The sequence below is a fragment of the Podarcis melisellensis genome (assembly GCF_964234715.1).
Source record: "Podarcis melisellensis genome assembly, chromosome: 9".
Taxonomy (NCBI): domain Eukaryota; kingdom Metazoa; phylum Chordata; class Lepidosauria; order Squamata; family Lacertidae; genus Podarcis; species Podarcis melisellensis.
The window spans coordinates 66127913-66151015 of NC_138541.1; positions in this window are offsets into that span (position 1 = coordinate 66127913).

The following is a 23103-nucleotide window of genomic DNA, read 5'->3' on the forward strand; positions in this document are numbered from 1 at the left end:
AAGGTTTGGCCGTCGAAACAGAAGGCTTTTTATCACAGGACAAGAAATCAGCCCTCCACAACTTGAACTGTGGAAAAAATTTTTTTTGAAAAAATCCCCAAGCCCCGGGGTCACAATTTCTGCAAAAATCTCAATTTCTCCAATTCACTAAAAAATGGTGCCTGACGGTTGCAAATGCTCCCCTAAAAGGTTTGGCGGTCGTAACAGAAGGTTTTTATCACAGGACAAGAAATCAGCCCTCCACAACTTGACCTGCGGAAAAAGATTTTGTGGAAAAAATCCCTAAGCCCCGGGGAAACAATTTCTGCAAAAATCTCAATTTCTCCAATTCACTCAAAAAGGGTGCCAATCGGTTGTAAATGCTCCCCTGAAATGTTTGGCGGTCGAAACAGAAGGCTTTTTATCACAGGACAAGAAATCAGCCCTCCACAACTTGACCGGCGGAAAAAGATTTTTTTGAAAAAATCCCTAAGCCCCGGGGTTACAATTTCTGCAAAAATCTCAATTTCTCCAATTCACTCAAAAATGGTGCCTGACGGTTGCAAATGCTCCCCTAAAAGGTTTGGCGGTTGCAACAGAATGTTTTTTATCACAGGACAAGAAATCAGCCCTCCACAACTTAACCTGCGGAAAAAGATTTCTTTGAAAAAATCCCTAAGCTCCGGGGTCACAATTTCTGCAAAAATCTCAATTTCTCCAATTCACTCAAAAATTGTGCCAATCGGTTGTAAATGCTCCCCTGAAATGTTTGGCGGTCGAAACAGAAGGCTTTTTATCACAGGACAAGAAATCAGCCCTCATAACTTGACCTGCGGAAAAAGATTTTTTTGAAAAAATCCCTAAGCCCCGGGGTCACAATTTCTGCAAAAATCTCAATTTCTCCAATTCACTCTAAAATGGTGCCAATCGGTTGTAAATGCTCCCCTGAAAGGTTTGGCCGTCGAAACAGAAGGCTTTTTATCACAGGACAAGAAATCAGCCCTCCACAACTTGACCTGTGGAAAAAGATTTTTTTGAAAAAAATCCCTAAGCCCCGGGGTCACAATTTCTGCAAAAATCTCAATTTCTCCAATTCACTAAAAAATGGTGCCTGACGGTTGCAAATGCTCCCCTAAAAGGTTTGGCGGTCGTAACAGAAGGTTTTTTATCACAGGACAAGAAAGCAGCCCTCCACAACTTGACCTGTGGAAAAAGATTTTTTTGAAAAAATCCCTAAGCCCCGGGGTCACAATTTCTGCAAAAATCTCAATTTTTCCGATTCACTCAAAAATGGTGACAATCGGTTGTAAATGCTCCCTTGAAAGGTTTGGCGCTCGAAACAGAAGGCTTTTTATCACAGGACAAGAAATCAGCTCTCCACAACTTGACCTGCGGAAAAAGATTTTTTTGAAAAAATCCCTAAGCCCCGGGGTCACAATTTCTGCAAAAATCTCAATTTCTCCAATTCACTCAAAAATGGTGCCAATCAGTTCTAAATGCTCCCCTAAAAGGTTTGGCGGTCGTAACAGAAGGTTTTTTATCACAGGACAAGAAATCAGCCCTCCACAACTTGACCTGCGGAAAAAGATTTTTTTGAAAAAATCCCTAAGCCCCGGGGTCACAATTTCTGCAAAAATCTCAATTTCTCCAATTCACTCAAAAATGGTGCCAATCGGTTGTAAATGCTCCCCTGAAATGTTTGGCGGTCGAAACAGAAGGCTTTTTATCACAGGACAAGAAATCAGCCCTCCACAACTTGACCGGCGGAAAAAGATTTTTTTGAAAAAATCCCTAAGCCCCGGGGTCACAATTTCTGCAAAAATCTGAATTTCTCCAATTCACTCAAAAATGGTGCCTGACGGTTGCAAATGCTCCCCTAAAAGGTTTGGCGGTCGTAACAGAATGTTTTTTATCACAGGACAAGAAATCAGCCCTCCACAACTTGACCTGCGGAAAAAGATTTTTTTGATAAAATACCTAAGCCCCGGGGTCACAATTTCTGCAAAAATCTCAATTTCTCCAATTCACTCAAAAATTGTGCCTGACGGTTGCAAATGCTCCCCTAAAAGGTTTGGCGGTCGTAACAGAAGGTTTTTTATCACAGGACAAGAAATCAGCCCTCCACAACTTGACCTGCGGAAAAAGATTTTTTTGAAAAAATCCCTAACCCTCGGGGTCACAATTTTTGCAAAAATCTCAATTTCTCCAATTCACTCAAAAATTGTGCCAATCGGTTGTAAATGCTCCCCTGAAATGTTTGGCGGTCGAAACAGAAGGCTTTTTATCACAGGACAAGAAATCAGCCCTCCACAACTTGACCTGTGGAAAAAGATTTTTTTGAAAAAATCCCCAAGCCCCGGGGTCACAATTTCTGCAAAAATCTCAATTTCTCCAATTCACTAAAAAATGGTGCCTGACGGTTGCAAATGCTCCCCTAAAAGGTTTGGCGGTCGTAACAGAAGGTTTTTATCACAGGACAAGAAATCAGCCCTCCACAACTTGACCTGCGGAAAAAGATTTTTTTGAAAAAATCACTAAGCCCGGGGTGACAATTTCTGCAAAAATCTCAATTTCTCCAATTCACTCAAACATGGTACCTGACAGTTGCAAATGCTCCCCTGAAATGTTTGGCGGTCGAAAGAGAAGGCTTCTTATCACAGGACAAGAAATCAGCCCTCCACAACTTGACCTGTGGAAAAAGATTTTTTTGAAAAAATCCCTAAGCCCCGGGGTCACAATTTCTGCAAAAATCTCAATTTCTCCGATTCACCCAAAAATGGTGACAATCGGTTGTAAATGCTCCCTTGAAATGTTTGGCGGTCGAAACAGAAGGCTTTTTATCACAGGACAAGAAATCAGCCCTCCACAACTTGACCTGCGGAAAAAGATTTTTTTGAAAAAATCCCTAAGCCCCGGGGTCACAATTTTTGCAAAAATCTCAATTTCTCCAATTCACTGAAAAATGGTGCCTGACGGTTGTAAATGCTCCCCTGAAAGGTTTGGCCGTCGAAACAGAAGGCTTTTTATCACAGGACAAGAAATCAGCCCTCCACAACTTGACCTGTGAAAAAAGATTTTTTTGAGAAAATCCCTAAGCCCCGGGGTCACAATTTCTGCAAAAATCTCAATTTCTCCAATTCACTCTAAAATGGTGCCAATCGGTTGTAAATGCTCCCCTGAAATGTTTGGCGGTCGAAACAGAAGGCTTTTTATCACAGGACAAGAAATCAGCCCTCCACAACTTGACCTGCGGAAAAAGATTTTTTTGAAAAAATCCCTAAGCCCCGGGGTCACAATTTCTGCAAAAATCTCAATTTTTCCAATTCAATCAAAAATGGTGCCTGACGCTTGCAAATGCTCCCCTGAAATGACTGGCGGTTGAAACAGAAGGCTTTTTATCGCAGGAGAAGAAATCAGCCCTCATAACTTGACCTACGGAAAAAAAAATGTTTTAAAGCAATCCCTAAGCCCCGGGGTCACAATTTCTGCAAAAATCTCAATTTTTCCAATTCACTCAAAAATGGTGACAATCGGTTGTAAATGCTCCCTTGAAAGGTTTGGCGCTCGAAACAGAAGGCTTTTTATCACAGGACAAGAAATCAGCTCTCCACAACTAGACCTGCGGAAAAAGATTTTTTTGAAAAAATCCCTAAGCCCCGGGGTCACAATTTCTGCAAAAATCTGAATTTCTCCAATTCACTCAAAAATGGTGCCTGACGGTTGCAAATGCTCCCCTAAAAGGTTTGGCGGTCGTAACAGAATGTTTTTTATCACAGGACAAGAAATCAGCCCTCCACAACTTGACCTGCGGAAAAAGATTTTTTTGAAAAAATCCCTAAGCCCCGGGGTCACAATTTCTGCAAAAATCTCAATTTCTCCAATTCACTTAAAAATTGTGCCTGACGGTTGCAAATGCTCCCCTAAAAGGTTTGGCGGTCGTAACAGAAGGTTTTTTATCACAGGACAAGAAATCAGCCCTCCACAACTTGACCTGCGGAAAAAGATTTTTTTGAAAAAATCCCTAAGCCCCGGGGTCACAATTTCTGCAAAAATCTCAATTTCTCCAATTCACTCAAAAATGGTGCCAATCGGTTGTAAATGCTCCCCTAAAAGGTTTGGCGGTCGTAACAGAAGGTTTTTATCACAGGACAAGAAATCAGCCCTCCACAACTTGACCTGCGGAAAAAGATTTTTTTGAAAAAATCCCTAAGCCCCGGGGTCACAATTTCTGCAAAAATCTGAATTTCTCCAATTCACTCAAAAATTGTGCCAATCGGTTGTAAATGCTCCCCTGAAATGTTTGGCCGTCGAAACAGAATGCTTTTTATCACAGGACAAGAAATCAGCTCTCCACAACTTGACCTGCGGAAAAAGATTTTTTTGAAAAAAATCCCTAAGCCCCGGGGTCACAATTTCTGCAAAAATCTCAATTTCTCCAATTCACTCAAAAATGGTGCCTGACGCTTGCAAATGCTCCCCTAAAAGGTTTGGCGGTCGTAACAGAAGGTTTTTTATCACAGGACAAGAAAGCAGCCCTCCACAACTTGAACTGTGGAAAAAGATTTTTTTGAAAAAATCCCTAAGCCCCGGGGTCACAATTTCTGCAAAAATCTCAATTTCTCCAATTCACTCTAAAAATGGTGCCAATCGGTTGTAAATGCTCCCCTGAAAGGTTTGGCCGTCGAAACAGAAGGCTTTTTATCACAGGACAAGAAATCAGCCCTCCACAACTTGACCTGTGAAAAAAGATTTTTTTGAGAAAATCCCTAAGCCCCGGGGTCACAATTTCTGCAAAAATCTCAATTTCTCCAATTCACTCTAAAATGGTGCCAATCGGTTGTAAATGCTCCCCTGAAATGTTTGGCGGTCGAAACAGAAGGCTTTTTATCACAGGACAAGAAATCAGCCCTCCACAACTTGAGTTGCGAAAAAAGATTTTTTTGAAAAAATCCCTAAGCCCCGGGGTCACAATTTCTGCAAAAATCTCAATTTTTCCAATTCAATCAAAAATGGTGCCTGACGCTTGCAAATGCTCCCCTGAAATGATTGGCGGTTGAAACAGAAGGCTTTTTATCGCAGGAGAAGAAATCAGCCCTCATAACTTGACCTACGGAAAAAAAAATGTTTTAAAGCAATCCCTAAGCCCCGGGGTCACAATTTCTGCAAAAATCTCAATTTTTCCAATTCACTCAAAAATGGTGACAATCGGTTGTAAATGCTCCCTTGAAAGGTTTGGCGCTCGAAACAGAAGGCTTTTTATCACAGGACAAGAAATCAGCTCTCCACAACTAGACCTGCGGAAAAAGATTTTTTTGAAAAAATCCCTAAGCCCCGGGGTCACAATTTCTGCAAAAATCTGAATTTCTCCAATTCACTCAAAAATGGTGCCTGACGGTTGCAAATGCTCCCCTAAAAGGTTTGGCGGTCGTAACAGAATGTTTTTTATCACAGGACAAGAAATCAGCCCTCCACAACTTGACCTGCGGAAAAAGATTTTTTTGAAAAAATCCCTAAGCCCCGGGGTCACAATTTCTGCAAAAATCTCAATTTCTCCAATTCACTTAAAAATTGTGCCTGACGGTTGCAAATGCTCCCCTAAAAGGTTTGGCGGTCGTAACAGAAGGTTTTTTATCACAGGACAAGAAATCAGCCCTCCACAACTTGACCTGCGGAAAAAGATTTTTTTGAAAAAATCCCTAAGCCCCGGGGTCACAATTTCTGCAAAAATCTCAATTTCTCCAATTCACTCAAAAATGGTGCCAATCGGTTGTAAATGCTCCCCTAAAAGGTTTGGCGGTCGTAACAGAAGGTTTTTATCACAGGACAAGAAATCAGCCCTCCACAACTTGACCTGCGGAAAAAGATTTTTTTGAAAAAATCCCTAAGCCCCGGGGTCACAATTTCTGCAAAAATCTGAATTTCTCCAATTCACTCAAAAATTGTGCCAATCGGTTGTAAATGCTCCCCTGAAATGTTTGGCCGTCGAAACAGAATGCTTTTTATCACAGGACAAGAAATCAGCTCTCCACAACTTGACCTGCGGAAAAAGATTTTTTTGAAAAAAATCCCTAAGCCCCGGGGTCACAATTTCTGCAAAAATCTCAATTTCTCCAATTCACTCAAAAATGGTGCCTGACGCTTGCAAATGCTCCCCTAAAAGGTTTGGCGGTCGTAACAGAAGGTTTTTTATCACAGGACAAGAAAGCAGCCCTCCACAACTTGACCTGTGGAAAAAGATTTTTTTGAAAAAATCCCTAAGCCCCGGGGTCACAATTTCTGCAAAAATCTCAATTTCTCCAATTCACTCTAAAAATGGTGCCAATCGGTTGTAAATGCTCCCCTGAAAGGTTTGGCCGTCGAAACAGAAGGCTTTTTATCACAGGACAAGAAATCAGCCCTCCACAACTTGACCTGTGAAAAAAGATTTTTTTGAGAAAATCCCTAAGCCCCGGGGTCACAATTTCTGCAAAAATCTCAATTTCTCCAATTCACTCTAAAATGGTGCCAATCGGTTGTAAATGCTCCCCTGAAAGGTTTGGCCGTCGAAACAGAAGGCTTTTTATCACAGGACAAGAAATCAGCCCTCCACAACTTGAGTTGCGAAAAAAGATTTTTTTGAAAAAATCCCCAAGCCCCGGGGTCACAACTTCTGCAAAAATCTCAATTTCTCCAATTCACTCTAAAATGGTGCCAATCGGTTGTAAATGCTCCCCTGAAATGTTTGGCGGTCGAAACAGAAGGCTTTTTATCACAGGACAAGAAATCATCCCTCCACAACTTGACCTGCGGAAAAAGATTTTTTTGAAAAAATCCCTAAGCCCCGGGGTCACAATTTCTGCAAAAATCTCAATTTTTCCAATTCAATCAAAAATGGTGCCTGACGCTTGCAAATGCTCCCCTGAAATGATTGGCGGTTGAAACAGAAGGCTTTTTATCGCAGGAGAAGAAATTAGCCCTCATAACTTGACCTACGGAAAATAAAAATTTTTAAAGCAATCCCTAAGCCCCGGGGTCACAATTTCTGCAAAAATCTCAATTTTTCCAATTCACTCAAAAATGGTGACAATCGGTTGTAAATGCTCCCTTGAAAGGTTTGGCGCTCGAAACAGAAGGCTTTTTATCACAGGACAAGAAATCAGCTCTCCACAACTTGACCTGCGGAAAAAGGTTTTTTTGAAAAAATCCCTAAGCCCCGGGGTCACAATTTCTGCAAAAATCTGAATTTCTCCAATTCACTCAAAAATGGTGCCTGACGGTTGCAAATGCTCCCCTAAAAGGTTTGGCGGTCGTAACAGAATGTTTTTTATCACAGGACAAGAAATCAGCCCTCCACAACTTGACCTGCGGAAAGAGATTTTTTTGAAAAAATCCCTAAGCCCCGGGGTCACAATTTCTGCAAAAATCTCAATTTTTCCAATTCAATCAAAAATGGTGCCTGACGCTTGCAAATGCTCCCCTGAAATGATTGGCGGTTGAAACAGAAGGCTTTTTATCGCAGGAGAAGAAATCAGCCCTCATAACTTGACCTACGGAAAAAAAATTTTTTTAAAGCAATCCCTAAGCCCCGGGGTCACAATTTCTGCAAAAATCTCAATTTTTCCAATTCACACAAAAATGGTGACAATCGGTTGTAAATGCTCCCTTGAAAGGTTTGGCGCTCGAAACAGAAGGCTTTTTATCACAGGACAAGAAATCAGCTCTCCACAACTTGACCTGCGGAAAAAGATTTTTTTGAAAAAATCCCTAAGCCCCGGGGTCACAATTTCTGCAAAAATCTCAATTTCTCCAATTCACTCAAAAATGGTGCCTGACGGTTGCAAATGCTCCCCTAAAAGTTTTGGCGGTCGTAACAGAATGTTTTTTTATCACAGGACAAGAAATCAGCCCTCCACAACTTGACCTGCGGAAAAAGATTTTTTTGAAAAAATCCCTAAGCCCCGGGGTCACAATTTCTGCAAAAATCTCAATTTCTCCAATTCACTTAAAAATTGTGCCTGACGGTTGCAAATGCTCCCCTAAAAGGTTTGGCGGTCGTAACAGAAGGTTTTTTATCACAGGACAAGAAATCAGCCCTCCACAACTTGACCTGCGGAAAAAGATTTTTTTGAAAAAATCCCTAAGCCCCGGGGTCACAATTTCTGCAAAAATCTCAATTTCTCCAATTCACTCAAAAATTGTGCCAATCGGTTGTAAATGCTCCCCTGAAATGTTTGGCGGTCGAAACAGAAGGCTTTCTATCACAGGACAAGAAAGCAGCCCTCCACAACTTGACCTGCGGAAAAAGATTTTTTTGAAAAAATCACTAAGCCCGGGGTGACAATTTCTGCAAAAATCTCAATTTCTCCAATTCACTCAAAAATGGTACCTGACAGTTGCAAATGCTCCCCTGAAATGTTTGGCGGTCGAAAGAGAAGGCTTCTTATCACAGGACAAGAAATCAGCCCTCCACAACTTGACCTGTGGAAAAAGATTTTTTTGAAAAAATCCCTAAGCCCCGGGGTCACAATTTCTGCAAAAATCTCAATTTCTCCGATTCACCCAAAAATGGTGACAATCGGTTGTAAATGCTCCCTTGAAATGTTTGGCGGTCGAAACAGAAGGCTTTTTATCACAGGACAAGAAATCAGCCCTCCACAACTTGACCTGCGGAAAAAGATTTTTTTGAAAAAATCCCTAAGCCCCGGGGTCACAATTTTTGCAAAAATCTCAATTTCTCCAATTCACTGAAAAATGGTGCCTGACGGTTGTAAATGCTCCCCTGAAAGGTTTGGCCGTCGAAACAGAAGGCTTTTTATCACAGGACAAGAAATCAGCCCTCCACAACTTGACCTGTGAAAAAAGATTTTTTTGAGAAAATCCCTAAGCCCCGGGGTCACAATTTCTGCAAAAATCTCAATTTCTCCAATTCACTCTAAAATGGTGCCAATCGGTTGTAAATGCTCCCCTGAAATGTTTGGCGGTCGAAACAGAAGGCTTTTTATCACAGGACAAGAAATCAGCCCTCCACAACTTGACCTGCGGAAAAAGATTTTTTTGAAAAAATCCCTAAGCCCCGGGGTCACAATTTCTGCAAAAATCTCAATTTTTCCAATTCAATCAAAAATGGTGCCTGACGCTTGCAAATGCTCCCCTGAAATGACTGGCGGTTGAAACACAAGGCTTTTTATCGCAGGAGAAGAAATCAGCCCTCATAACTTGACCTACGGAAAAAAAAATGTTTTAAAGCAATCCCTAAGCCCCGGGGTCACAATTTCTGCAAAAATCTCAATTTTTCCAATTCACTCAAAAATGGTGACAATCGGTTGTAAATGCTCCCTTGAAAGGTTTGGCGCTCGAAACAGAAGGCTTTTTATCACAGGACAAGAAATCAGCTCTCCACAACTAGACCTGCGGAAAAAGATTTTTTTGAAAAAATCCCTAAGCCCCGGGGTCACAATTTCTGCAAAAATCTGAATTTCTCCAATTCACTCAAAAATGGTGCCTGACGGTTGCAAATGCTCCCCTAAAAGGTTTGGCGGTCGTAACAGAATGTTTTTTATCACAGGACAAGAAATCAGCCCTCCACAACTTGACCTGCGGAAAAAGATTTTTTTGAAAAAATCCCTAAGCCCCGGGGTCACAATTTCTGCAAAAATCTCAATTTCTCCAATTCACTTAAAAATTGTGCCTGACGGTTGCAAATGCTCCCCTAAAAGGTTTGGCGGTCGTAACAGAAGGTTTTTTATCACAGGACAAGAAATCAGCCCTCCACAACTTGACCTGCGGAAAAAGATTTTTTTGAAAAAATCCCTAAGCCCCGGGGTCACAATTTCTGCAAAAATCTCAATTTCTCCAATTCACTCAAAAATGGTGCCAATCGGTTGTAAATGCTCCCCTAAAAGGTTTGGCGGTCGTAACAGAAGGTTTTTATCACAGGACAAGAAATCAGCCCTCCACAACTTGACCTGCGGAAAAAGATTTTTTTGAAAAAATTCCTAAGCCCCGGGGTCACAATTTCTGCAAAAATCTGAATTTCTCCAATTCACTCAAAAATTGTGCCAATCGGTTGTAAATGCTCCCCTGAAATGTTTGGCCGTCGAAACAGAATGCTTTTTATCACAGGACAAGAAATCAGCTCTCCACAACTTGACCTGCGGAAAAAGATTTTTTTGAAAAAAATCCCTAAGCCCCGGGGTCACAATTTCTGCAAAAATCTCAATTTCTCCAATTCACTCAAAAATGGTGCCTGACGCTTGCAAATGCTCCCCTAAAAGGTTTGGCGGTCGTAACAGAAGGTTTTTTATCACAGGACAAGAAAGCAGCCCTCCACAACTTGACCTGTGGAAAAAGATTTTTTTGAAAAAATCCCTAAGCCCCGGGGTCACAATTTCTGCAAAAATCTCAATTTCTCCAATTCACTCTAAAAATGGTGCCAATCAGTTGTAAATGCTCCCCTGAAAGGTTTGGCCGTCGAAACAGAAGGCTTTTTATCACAGGACAAGAAATCAGCCCTCCACAACTTGACCTGTGAAAAAAGATTTTTTTGAGAAAATCCCTAAGCCCCGGGGTCACAATTTCTGCAAAAATCTCAATTTCTCCAATTCACTCTAAAATGGTGCCAATCGGTTGTAAATGCTCCCCTGAAATGTTTGGCGGTCGAAACAGAAGGCTTTTTATCACAGGACAAGAAATCAGCCCTCCACAACTTGAGTTGCGAAAAAAGATTTTTTTGAAAAAATCCCTAAGCCCCGGGGTCACAATTTCTGCAAAAATCTTAATTTTTCCAATTCAATCAAAAATGGTGCCTGACGCTTGCAAATGCTCCCCTGAAATGATTGGCGGTTGAAACAGAAGGCTTTTTATCGCAGGAGAAGAAATCAGCCCTCATAACTTGACCTACGGAAAAAAAAATGTTTTAAAGCAATCCCTAAGCCCCGGGGTCACAATTTCTGCAAAAATCTCAATTTTTCCAATTCACTCAAAAATGGTGACAATCGGTTGTAAATGCTCCCTTGAAAGGTTTGGCGCTCGAAACAGAAGGCTTTTTATCACAGGACAAGAAATCAGCTCTCCACAACTAGACCTGCGGAAAAAGATTTTTTTGAAAAAATCCCTAAGCCCCGGGGTCACAATTTCTGCAAAAATCTGAATTTCTCCAATTCACTCAAAAATGGTGCCTGACGGTTGCAAATGCTCCCCTAAAAGGTTTGGCGGTCGTAACAGAATGTTTTTTATCACAGGACAAGAAATCAGCCCTCCACAACTTGACCTGCGGAAAAAGATTTTTTTGAAAAAATCCCTAAGCCCCGGGGTCACAATTTCTGCAAAAATCTCAATTTCTCCAATTCACTTAAAAATTGTGCCTGACGGTTGCAAATGCTCCCCTAAAAGGTTTGGCGGTCGTAACAGAAGGTTTTTTATCACAGGACAAGAAATCAGCCCTCCACAACTTGACCTGCGGAAAAAGATTTTTTTGAAAAAATCCCTAAGCCCCGGGGTCACAATTTCTGCAAAAATCTCAATTTCTCCAATTCACTCAAAAATGGTGCCAATCGGTTGTAAATGCTCCCCTAAAAGGTTTGGCGGTCGTAACAGAAGGTTTTTATCACAGGACAAGAAATCAGCCCTCCACAACTTGACCTGCGGAAAAAGATTTTTTTGAAAAAATCCCTAAGCCCCGGGGTCACAATTTCTGCAAAAATCTCAATTTCTCCAATTCACTCAAAAATTGTGCCAATCGGTTGTAAATGCTCCCCTGAAATGTTTGGCCGTCGAAACAGAATGCTTTTTATCACAGGACAAGAAATCAGCTCTCCACAACTTGACCTGCGGAAAAAGATTTTTTTGAAAAAAATCCCTAAGCCCCGGGGTCACAATTTCTGCAAAAATCTCAATTTCTCCAATTCACTCAAAAATGGTGCCTGACGCTTGCAAATGCTCCCCTAAAAGGTTTGGCGGTCGTAACAGAAGGTTTTTTATCACAGGACAAGAAAGCAGCCCTCCACAACTTGACCTGTGGAAAAAGATTTTTTTGAAAAAATCCCTAAGCCCCGGGGTCACAATTTCTGCAAAAATCTCAATTTCTCCAATTCACTCTAAAAATGGTGCCAATCGGTTGTCAATGCTCCCCTGAAAGGTTTGGCCGTCGAAACAGAAGGCTTTTTATCACAGGACAAGAAATCAGCCCTCCACAACTTGACCTGTGAAAAAAGATTTTTTTGAGAAAATCCCTAAGCCCCGGGGTCACAATTTCTGCAAAAATCTCAATTTCTCCAATTCACTCTAAAATGGTGCCAATCGGTTGTAAATGCTCCCCTGAAAGGTTTGGCCGTCGAAACAGAAGGCTTTTTATCACAGGACAAGAAATCAGCCCTCCACAACTTGAGTTGCGAAAAAAGATTTTTTTGAAAAAATCCCCAAGCCCCGGGGTCACAACTTCTGCAAAAATCTCAATTTCTCCAATTCACTCTAAAATGGTGCCAATCGGTTGTAAATGCTCCCCTGAAATGTTTGGCGGTCGAAACAGAAGGCTTTTTATCACAGGACAAGAAATCATCCCTCCACAACTTGACCTGCGGAAAAAGATTTTTTTGAAAAAATCCCTAAGCCCCGGGGTCACAATTTCTGCAAAAATCTCAATTTCTCCAATTCACTCAAAAATGGTGCCTGACGCTTGCAAATGCTCCCCTAAAAGTTTTGGCGGTCGTAACAGAATGTTTTTTTATCACAGGACAAGAAATCAGCCCTCCACAACTTGACCTGCGGAAAAAGATTTTTTTGAAAAAATCCCTAAGCCCCGGGGTCACAATTTCTGCAAAAATCTCAATTTCTCCAATTCACTTAAAAATTGTGCCTGACGGTTGCAAATGCTCCCCTAAAAGGTTTGGCGGTCGTAACAGAAGGTTTTTTATCACAGGACAAGAAATCAGCCCTCCACAACTTGACCTGCGGAAAAAGATTTTTTTGAAAAAATCCCTAAGCCCCGGGGTCACAATTTCTGCAAAAATCTCAATTTCTCCAATTCACTCAAAAATTGTGCCAATCGGTTGTAAATGCTCCCCTGAAATGTTTGGCGGTCGAAACAGAAGGCTTTCTATCACAGGACAAGAAAGCAGCCCTCCACAACTTGACCTGCGGAAAAAGATTTTTTTGAAAAAATCACTAAGCCCGGGGTGACAATTTCTGCAAAAATCTCAATTTCTCCAATTCACTCAAAAATGGTACCTGACAGTTGCAAATGCTCCCCTGAAATGTTTGGCGGTCGAAAGAGAAGGCTTCTTATCACAGGACAAGAAATCAGCCCTCCACAACTTGACCTGTGGAAAAAGATTTTTTTGAAAAAATCCCTAAGCCCCGGGGTCACAATTTCTGCAAAAATCTCAATTTCTCCGATTCACCCAAAAATGGTGACAATCGGTTGTAAATGCTCCCTTGAAATGTTTGGCGGTCGAAACAGAAGGCTTTTTATCACAGGACAAGAAATCAGCCCTCCACAACTTGACCTGCGGAAAAAGATTTTTTTGAAAAAATCCCTAAGCCCCGGGGTCACAATTTTTGCAAAAATCTCAATTTCTCCAATTCACTGAAAAATGGTGCCTGACGGTTGTAAATGCTCCCCTGAAAGGTTTGGCCGTCGAAACAGAAGGCTTTTTATCACAGGACAAGAAATCAGCCCTCCACAACTTGACCTGTGAAAAAAGATTTTTTTGAGAAAATCCCTAAGCCCCGGGGTCACAATTTCTGCAAAAATCTCAATTTCTCCAATTCACTCTAAAATGGTGCCAATCGGTTGTAAATGCTCCCCTGAAATGTTTGGCGGTCGAAACAGAAGGCTTTTTATCACAGGACAAGAAATCAGCCCTCCACAACTTGACCTGCGGAAAAAGATTTTTTTGAAAAAATCCCTAAGCCCCGGGGTCACAATTTCTGCAAAAATCTCAATTTTTCCAATTCAATCAAAAATGGTGCCTGACGCTTGCAAATGCTCCCCTGAAATGACTGGCGGTTGAAACAGAAGGCTTTTTATCGCAGGAGAAGAAATCAGCCCTCATAACTTGACCTACGGAAAAAAAAATGTTTTAAAGCAATCCCTAAGCCCCGGGGTCACAATTTCTGCAAAAATCTCAATTTTTCCAATTCACTCAAAAATGGTGACAATCGGTTGTAAATGCTCCCTTGAAAGGTTTGGCGCTCGAAACAGAAGGCTTTTTATCACAGGACAAGAAATCAGCTCTCCACAACTAGACCTGCGGAAAAAGATTTTTTTGAAAAAATCCCTAAGCCCCGGGGTCACAATTTCTGCAAAAATCTGAATTTCTCCAATTCACTCAAAAATGGTGCCTGACGGTTGCAAATGCTCCCCTAAAAGGTTTGGCGGTCGTAACAGAATGTTTTTTATCACAGGACAAGAAATCAGCCCTCCACAACTTGACCTGCGGAAAAAGATTTTTTTGAAAAAATCCCTAAGCCCCGGGGTCACAATTTCTGCAAAAATCTCAATTTCTCCAATTCACTTAAAAATTGTGCCTGACGGTTGCAAATGCTCCCCTAAAAGGTTTGGCGGTCGTAACAGAAGGTTTTTTATCACAGGACAAGAAATCAGCCCTCCACAACTTGACCTGCGGAAAAAGATTTTTTTGAAAAAATCCCTAAGCCCCGGGGTCACAATTTCTGCAAAAATCTCAATTTCTCCAATTCACTCAAAAATGGTGCCAATCGGTTGTAAATGCTCCCCTAAAAGGTTTGGCGGTCGTAACAGAAGGTTTTTATCACAGGACAAGAAATCAGCCCTCCACAACTTGACCTGCGGAAAAAGATTTTTTTGAAAAAATTCCTAAGCCCCGGGGTCACAATTTCTGCAAAAATCTGAATTTCTCCAATTCACTCAAAAATTGTGCCAATCGGTTGTAAATGCTCCCCTGAAATGTTTGGCCGTCGAAACAGAATGCTTTTTATCACAGGACAAGAAATCAGCTCTCCACAACTTGACCTGCGGAAAAAGATTTTTTTGAAAAAAATCCCTAAGCCCCGGGGTCACAATTTCTGCAAAAATCTCAATTTCTCCAATTCACTCAAAAATGGTGCCTGACGCTTGCAAATGCTCCCCTAAAAGGTTTGGCGGTCGTAACAGAAGGTTTTTTATCACAGGACAAGAAAGCAGCCCTCCACAACTTGACCTGTGGAAAAAGATTTTTTTGAAAAAATCCCTAAGCCCCGGGGTCACAATTTCTGCAAAAATCTCAATTTCTCCAATTCACTCTAAAAATGGTGCCAATCAGTTGTAAATGCTCCCCTGAAAGGTTTGGCCGTCGAAACAGAAGGCTTTTTATCACAGGACAAGAAATCAGCCCTCCACAACTTGACCTGTGAAAAAAGATTTTTTTGAGAAAATCCCTAAGCCCCGGGGTCACAATTTCTGCAAAAATCTCAATTTCTCCAATTCACTCTAAAATGGTGCCAATCGGTTGTAAATGCTCCCCTGAAATGTTTGGCGGTCGAAACAGAAGGCTTTTTATCACAGGACAAGAAATCAGCCCTCCACAACTTGAGTTGCGAAAAAAGATTTTTTTGAAAAAATCCCTAAGCCCCGGGGTCACAATTTCTGCAAAAATCTTAATTTTTCCAATTCAATCAAAAATGGTGCCTGACGCTTGCAAATGCTCCCCTGAAATGATTGGCGGTTGAAACAGAAGGCTTTTTATCGCAGGAGAAGAAATCAGCCCTCATAACTTGACCTACGGAAAAAAAAATGTTTTAAAGCAATCCCTAAGCCCCGGGGTCACAATTTCTGCAAAAATCTCAATTTTTCCAATTCACTCAAAAATGGTGACAATCGGTTGTAAATGCTCCCTTGAAAGGTTTGGCGCTCGAAACAGAAGGCTTTTTATCACAGGACAAGAAATCAGCTCTCCACAACTAGACCTGCGGAAAAAGATTTTTTTGAAAAAATCCCTAAGCCCCGGGGTCACAATTTCTGCAAAAATCTGAATTTCTCCAATTCACTCAAAAATGGTGCCTGACGGTTGCAAATGCTCCCCTAAAAGGTTTGGCGGTCGTAACAGAATGTTTTTTATCACAGGACAAGAAATCAGCCCTCCACAACTTGACCTGCGGAAAAAGATTTTTTTGAAAAAATCCCTAAGCCCCGGGGTCACAATTTCTGCAAAAATCTCAATTTCTCCAATTCACTTAAAAATTGTGCCTGACGGTTGCAAATGCTCCCCTAAAAGGTTTGGCGGTCGTAACAGAAGGTTTTTTATCACAGGACAAGAAATCAGCCCTCCACAACTTGACCTGCGGAAAAAGATTTTTTTGAAAAAATCCCTAAGCCCCGGGGTCACAATTTCTGCAAAAATCTCAATTTCTCCAATTCACTCAAAAATGGTGCCAATCGGTTGTAAATGCTCCCCTAAAAGGTTTGGCGGTCGTAACAGAAGGTTTTTTATCACAGGACAAGAAATCAGCCCTCCACAACTTGACCTGCGGAAAAAGATTTTTTTGAAAAAATCCCTAAGCCCCGGGGTCACAATTTCTGCAAAAATCTGAATTTCTCCAATTCACTCAAAAATTGTGCCAATCGGTTGTAAATGCTCCCCTGAAATGTTTGGCCGTCGAAACAGAATGCTTTTTATCACAGGACAAGAAATCAGCTCTCCACAACTTGACCTGCGGAAAAAGATTTTTTTGAAAAAAATCCCTAAGCCCCGGGGTCACAATTTCTGCAAAAATCTCAATTTCTCCAATTCACTCAAAAATGGTGCCTGACGCTTGCAAATGCTCCCCTAAAAGGTTTGGCGGTTGAAACAGAAGGCTTTTTATCGCAGGAGAAGAAATCAGCCCTCATAACTTGACCTACGGAAAAAAAATTTTTTTAAAGCAATCCCTAAGCCCCGGGGTCACAATTTCTGCAAAAATCTCAATTTTTCCAATTCACACAAAAATGGTGCCAATCGGTTGTAAATGCTCCCCTGAAAGGTTTGGCCGTCGAAACAGAAGGCTTTTTATCACAGGACAAGAAATCAGCCCTCCACAACTTGACCTGCGGAAAAAGATTTTTTTGAAAAAATCCCTAAGCCCCGGGGTCACAATTTCTGCAAAAATCTCAATTTCTCCAATTCACTCAAAAATGGTGCCTGACGGTTGCAAATGCTCCCCTAAAAGGTTTGGCGGTCGAAACAGAAGGCTTCTTATCACAGGACAAGAAATCAGCCCTCCACAACTTGACCTGCGGAAAAAAAAAAAATTTAAAGCAATCCCTAAGCCCCGGGGTCACAATTTCTGCAAAAATCTCAATTTCTCCAATTCACTTAAAAATTGTGCCTGACGGTTGCAAATGCTCCCCTAAAAGGTTTGGCGGTAGTAACAGAAGGTTTTTTATCACAGGACAAGAAATCAGCCCTCCACAACTTGACCTGCGGAAAAAGATTTTTTTGAAAAAATCCCTAAGCCCCGGGGTCACAATTTCTGCAAAAATCTCAATTTCTCCAATTCACTCAAAAATGGTGCCAATCGGTTGTAAATGCTCCCCTAAAAGGTTTGGCGGTCGTAACAGAAGGTTTTTATCACAGGACAAGAAATCAGCCCTCCACAACTTGACCTGCGGAAAAAGATTTTTTTGAAAAAATCCCTAAGCCCCGGGGTCACAATTTCTGCAAAAATCTGAATTTCTCCAATTCACTCAAAAATTGTGCCAATCGGTTGTAAATGCTCCCCTGAAATGATTGGCGGTTGAAACAGAAGGCTTTTTATCGCAGGAGAAGAAATCAGCCCTCATAACTTGACCTACGGAAAAAAAAAATTTTTAAAGCAATCCCTAAGCCCCGGGGTCACAATTTCTGCAAAAATCTCAATTTTTCCAATTCACTCAAAAATGGTGACAATCGGTTGTAAATGCTCCCTTGAAAGGTTTGGCGCTCGAAACAGAAGGCTTTTTATCACAGGACAAGAAATCAGCTCTCCACAACTTGACCTGCGGAAAAAGATTTTTTTGAAAAAATCCCTAAGCCCCGGGGTCACAATTTCTGCAAAAATCTCAATTTCTCCAATTCACTCAAAAATGGTGCCTGACGGTTGCAAATGCTCCCCTAAAAGGTTTGGCGGTCGTAACAGAATGTTTTTTATCACAGGACAAGAAATCAGCCCTCCACAACTTGACCTGCGGAAAAAGATTTTTTTGAAAAAATCCCTAAGCCCCGGGGTCACAATTTCTGCAAAAATCTCAATTTCTCCAATTCACTTAAAAATTGTGCCTGACGGTTGCAAATGCTCCCCTAAAAGGTTTGGCGGTCGTAACAGAAGGTTTTTTATCACAGGACAAGAAATCAGCCCTCCACAACTTGACCTGCGGAAAAAGATTTTTTTGAAAAAATCCCTAAGCCCCGGGGTCACAATTTCTGCAAAAATCTCAATTTCTCCAATTCACTCAAAAATTGGGCCAATCGGTTGTAAATGCTCCCCTGAAATGTTTGGCGGTCGAAACAGAAGGCTTTCTATCACAGGACTAGAAAGCAGCCCTCCACAACTTGACCTGTGGAAAAAGATTTTTTTGAAAAAATCCCTAAGCCCCGGGGTCACAATTTCTGCAAAAATCTCAATTTCTCCAATTCACTCTAAAAATGGTGCCAATCGGTTGTAAATGCTCCCCTGAAAGGTTTGGCCGTCGAAACAGAAGGCTTTTTATCACAGGACAAGAAATCAGCCCTCCACAACTTGAGTTGCGAAAAAAGATTTTTTTGAAAAAATCCCCTAGCCCCGGGGTCACAATTTCTGCAAAAATCTGAATTTCTCCAATTCACTCTAAAATGGTGCCAATCGGTTGTAAATGCTCCCCTAAAAGGTTTGGCGGTCGTAACAGAAGGTTTTTTATCACAGGACAAGAAATCAGCCCTCCACAACGTGACCTGCGGAAAAAGATTTTTTTGAAAAAATCCCTAAGCCCCGGGGTCACAATTTCTGCAAAAATCTCAATTTTTCCAATTCAATCAAAAATGGTGCCTGATGCTTGCAAATGCTCCCCTGAAATGATTGGCGGTTGAAACAGAAGGCTTTTTATCGCAGGAGAAGAAATCAGCCCTCATAACTTGACCTACGGAAAAAAAAAATTTTTAAAGTAATCCCTAAGCCCCGGGGTCACAATTTCTGCAAAAATCTCAATTTTTCCAATTCACTCAAAAATGGTGACAATCGGTTGTAAATGCTCCCTTGAAAGGTTTGGCGCTCGAAACAGAAGGCTTTTTATCACAGGACAAGAAATCAGCTCTCCACAACTTGACCTGCGGAAAAAGATTTTTTTGAAAAAATCCCTAAGCCCCGGGGTCACAATTTCTGCAAAAATCTGAATTTCTCCAATTCACTCAAAAATGGTGCCTGACGGTTGCAAATGCTCCCCTAAAAGGTTTGGCGGTCGTAACAGAATGTTTTTTATCACAGGACAAGAAATCAGCCCTCCACAACTTGACCTGCGGAAAAAGATTTTTTTGAAAAAATCCCTAAGCCCCGGGGTCACAATTTCTGCAAAAATCTCAATTTCTCCAATTCACTTAAAAATTGTGCCTGACGGTTGCAAATGCTCCCCTAAAAGGTTTGGCGGTCGTAACAGAAGGTTTTTTATCACAGGACAAGAAATCAGCCCTCCACAACTTGACCTGCGGAAAAAGATTTTTTTGAAAAAATCCCTAAGCCCCGGGGTCACAATTTCTGCAAAAATCTGAATTTCTCCAATTCACTCAAAAATGGTGCCTGACGGTTGCAAATGCTCCCCTGAAATGTTTGGCCGTCGAAACAGAATGCTTTTTATCACAGGACAAGAAATCAGCTCTCCACAACTTGACCTGCGGAAAAAGATTTTTTTGAAAAAAATCCCTAAGCCCCGGGGTCACAATTTCTGCAAAAATCTCAATTTCTCCAATTCACTCAAAAATGGTGCCTGACGCTTGCAAATGCTCCCCTAAAAGGTTTGGCGGTCGTAACAGAAGGTTTTTTATCACAGGACAAGAAAGCAGCCCTCCACAACTTGACCTGTGGAAAAAGATTTTTTTGAAAAAATCCCTAAGCCCCGGGGTCACAATTTCTGCAAAAATCTCAATTTCTCCAATTCACTCTAAAAATGGTGCCAATCGGTTGTAAATGCTCCCCTGAAAGGTTTGGCCGTCGAAACAGAAGGCTTTTTATCACAGGACAAGAAATCAGCCCTCCACAACTTGACCTGTGAAAAAAGATTTTTTTGAGAAAATCCCTAAGCCCCGGGGTCACAATTTCTGCAAAAATCTCAATTTCTCCAATTCACTCTAAAATGGTGCCAATCGGTTGTAAATGCTCCCCTGAAAGGTTTGGCCGTCGAAACAGAAGGCTTTTTATCACAGGACAAGAAATCAGCCCTCCACAACTTGAGTTGCGAAAGAAGATTTTTTTGAAAAAATCCCCAAGCCCCGGGGTCACAACTTCTGCAAAAATCTCAATTTCTCCAATTCACTCTAAAATGGTGCCAATCGGTTGTAAATGCTCCCCTGAAATGTTTGGCGGTCGAAACAGAAGGCTTTTTATCACAGGACAAGAAATCATCCCTCCACAACTTGACCTGCGGAAAAAGATTTTTTTGAAAAAATCCCTAAGCCCCGGGGTCACAATTTCTGCAAAAATCTCAATTTTTCCAATTCAATCAAAAATGGTGCCTGACGCTTGCAAATGCTCCCCTGAAATGATTGGCGGTTGAAACAGAAGGCTTTTTATCGCAGGAGAAGAAATTAGCCCTCATAACTTGACCTACGGAAAATAAAATTTTTTAAAGCAATCCCTAAGCCCCGGGGTCACAATTTCTGCAAAAATCTCAATTTTTCCAATTCACTCAAAAATGGTGACAATCGGTTGTAAATGCTCCCTTGAAAGGTTTGGCGCTCGAAACAGAAGGCTTTTTATCAGAGGACAAGAAATCAGCTCTCCACAACTTGACCTGCGGAAAAAGGTTTTTTTGAAAAAATCCCTAAGCCCCGGGGTCACAATTTCTGCAAAAATCTGAATTTCTCCAATTCACTCAAAAATGGTGCCTGACGGTTGCAAATGCTCCCCTAAAAGGTTTGGCGGTCGTAACAGAATGTTTTTTATCACAGGACAAGAAATCAGCCCTCCACAACTTGACCTGCGGAAAAAGATTTTTTTGAAAAAATCCCTAAGCCCCGGGGTCACAATTTCTGCAAAAATCTCAATTTTTCCAATTCAATCAAAAATGGTGCCTGACGCTTGCAAATGCTCCCCTGAAATGATTGGCGGTTGAAACAGAAGGCTTTTTATCGCAGGAGAAGAAATCAGCCCTCATAACTTGACCTGCGGAAAAAAAAAAATTTAAAGCAATCCCTAAGCCCCGGGGTCACAATTTCTGCAAAAATCTGAATTTCTCCAATTCACTCAAAAATGGTGCCTGACGGTTGCAAATGCTCCCCTAAAAGGTTTGGCGGTCGTAACAGAATGTTTTTTATCACAGGACAAGAAATCAGCCCTCCACAACTTGACCTGCGGAAAAAGATTTTTTTGAAAAAATCCCTAAGCCCCGGGGTCACAATTTCTGCAAAAATCTCAATTTCTCCAATTCACTCAAAAATGGTGCCTGACGCTTGCAAATGCTCCCCTAAAAGGTTTGGCGGTCGTAACAGAAGGTTTTTTATCACAGGACAAGAAAGCAGCCCTCCACAACTTGACCTGCGGAAAAAGATTTTTTTGAAAAAATCCCTAAGCCCCGGGGTCACAATTTCTGCAAAAATCTCAATTTCTCCAATTCACTCAAAAATGGTGCCAATCGGTTGTAAATGCTCCCCTGAAATGATTGGCGGTTGAAACAGAAGGCTTTTTATCGCAGGAGAAGAAATCAGCCCTCATAACTTGACCTACGGAAAAAAAAAATTTTTTAAAGCAATCCCTAAGCCCCGGGGTCACAATTTCTGCAAAAATCTCAATTTTTCCAATTCACTCAAAAATGGTGACAATCGGTTGTAAATGCTCCCTTGAAAGGTTTGGCGCTCGAAACAGAAGGCTTTTTATCACAGGACAAGAAATCAGCTCTCCACAACTTGACCTGCGGAAAAAGATTTTTTTGAAAAAATCCCTAAGCCCCGGGGTCACAATTTCTGCAAAAATCTCAATTTCTCCAATTCACTCAAAAATGGTGCCTGACGGTTGCAAATGCTCCCCTAAAAGGTTTGGCGGTCGTAACAGAATGTTTTTTATCACAGGACAAGAAATCAGCCCTCCGTAACTTGACCTGCGGAAAAAGATTTTTTTGAAAAAATCCCTAAGCCCTGGGGTCACAATTTCTGCAAAAATCTCAATTTCTCCAATTCACTTAAAAATTGTGCCTGACGGTTGCAAATGCTCCCCTAAAAGGTTTGGCGGTCGTAACAGAAGGTTTTTTATCACAGGACAAGAAATCAGCCCTCCACAACTTGACCTGCGGAAAAAGATTTTTTTGAAAAAATCCCTAAGCCCCGGGGTCACAATTTCTGCAAAAATCTCAATTTCTCCAATTCACTCAAAAATTGGGCCAATCGGTTGTAAATGCTCCCCTGAAATGTTTGGCGGTCGAAACAGAAGGCTTTCTATCACAGGACTAGAAAGCAGCCCTCCACAACTTGACCTGTGGAAAAAGATTTTTTTGAAAAAATCCCTAAGCCCCGGGGTCACAATTTCTGCAAAAATCTCAATTTCTCCAATTCACTCTAAAAATGGTGCCAATCGGTTGTAAATGCTCCCCTGAAAGGTTTGGCCGTCGAAACAGAAGGCTTTTTATCACAGGACAAGAAATCAGCCCTCCACAACTTGAGTTGCGAAAAAAGATTTTTTTGAAAAAATCCCCTAGCCCCGGGGTCACAATTTCTGCAAAAATCTCAATTTCTCCAATTCACTCTAAAATGGTGCCAATCGGTTGTAAATGCTCCCCTAAAAGGTTTGGCGGTCGTAACAGAAGGTTTTTTATCACAGGACAAGAAATCAGCCCTCCACAACGTGACCTGCGGAAAAAGATTTTTTTGAAAAAATCCCTAAGCCCCGGGGTCACAATTTCTGCAAAAATCTCAATTTTTCCAATTCAATCAAAAATGGTGCCTGATGCTTGCAAATGCTCCCCTGAAATGATTGGCGGTTGAAACAGAAGGCTTTTTA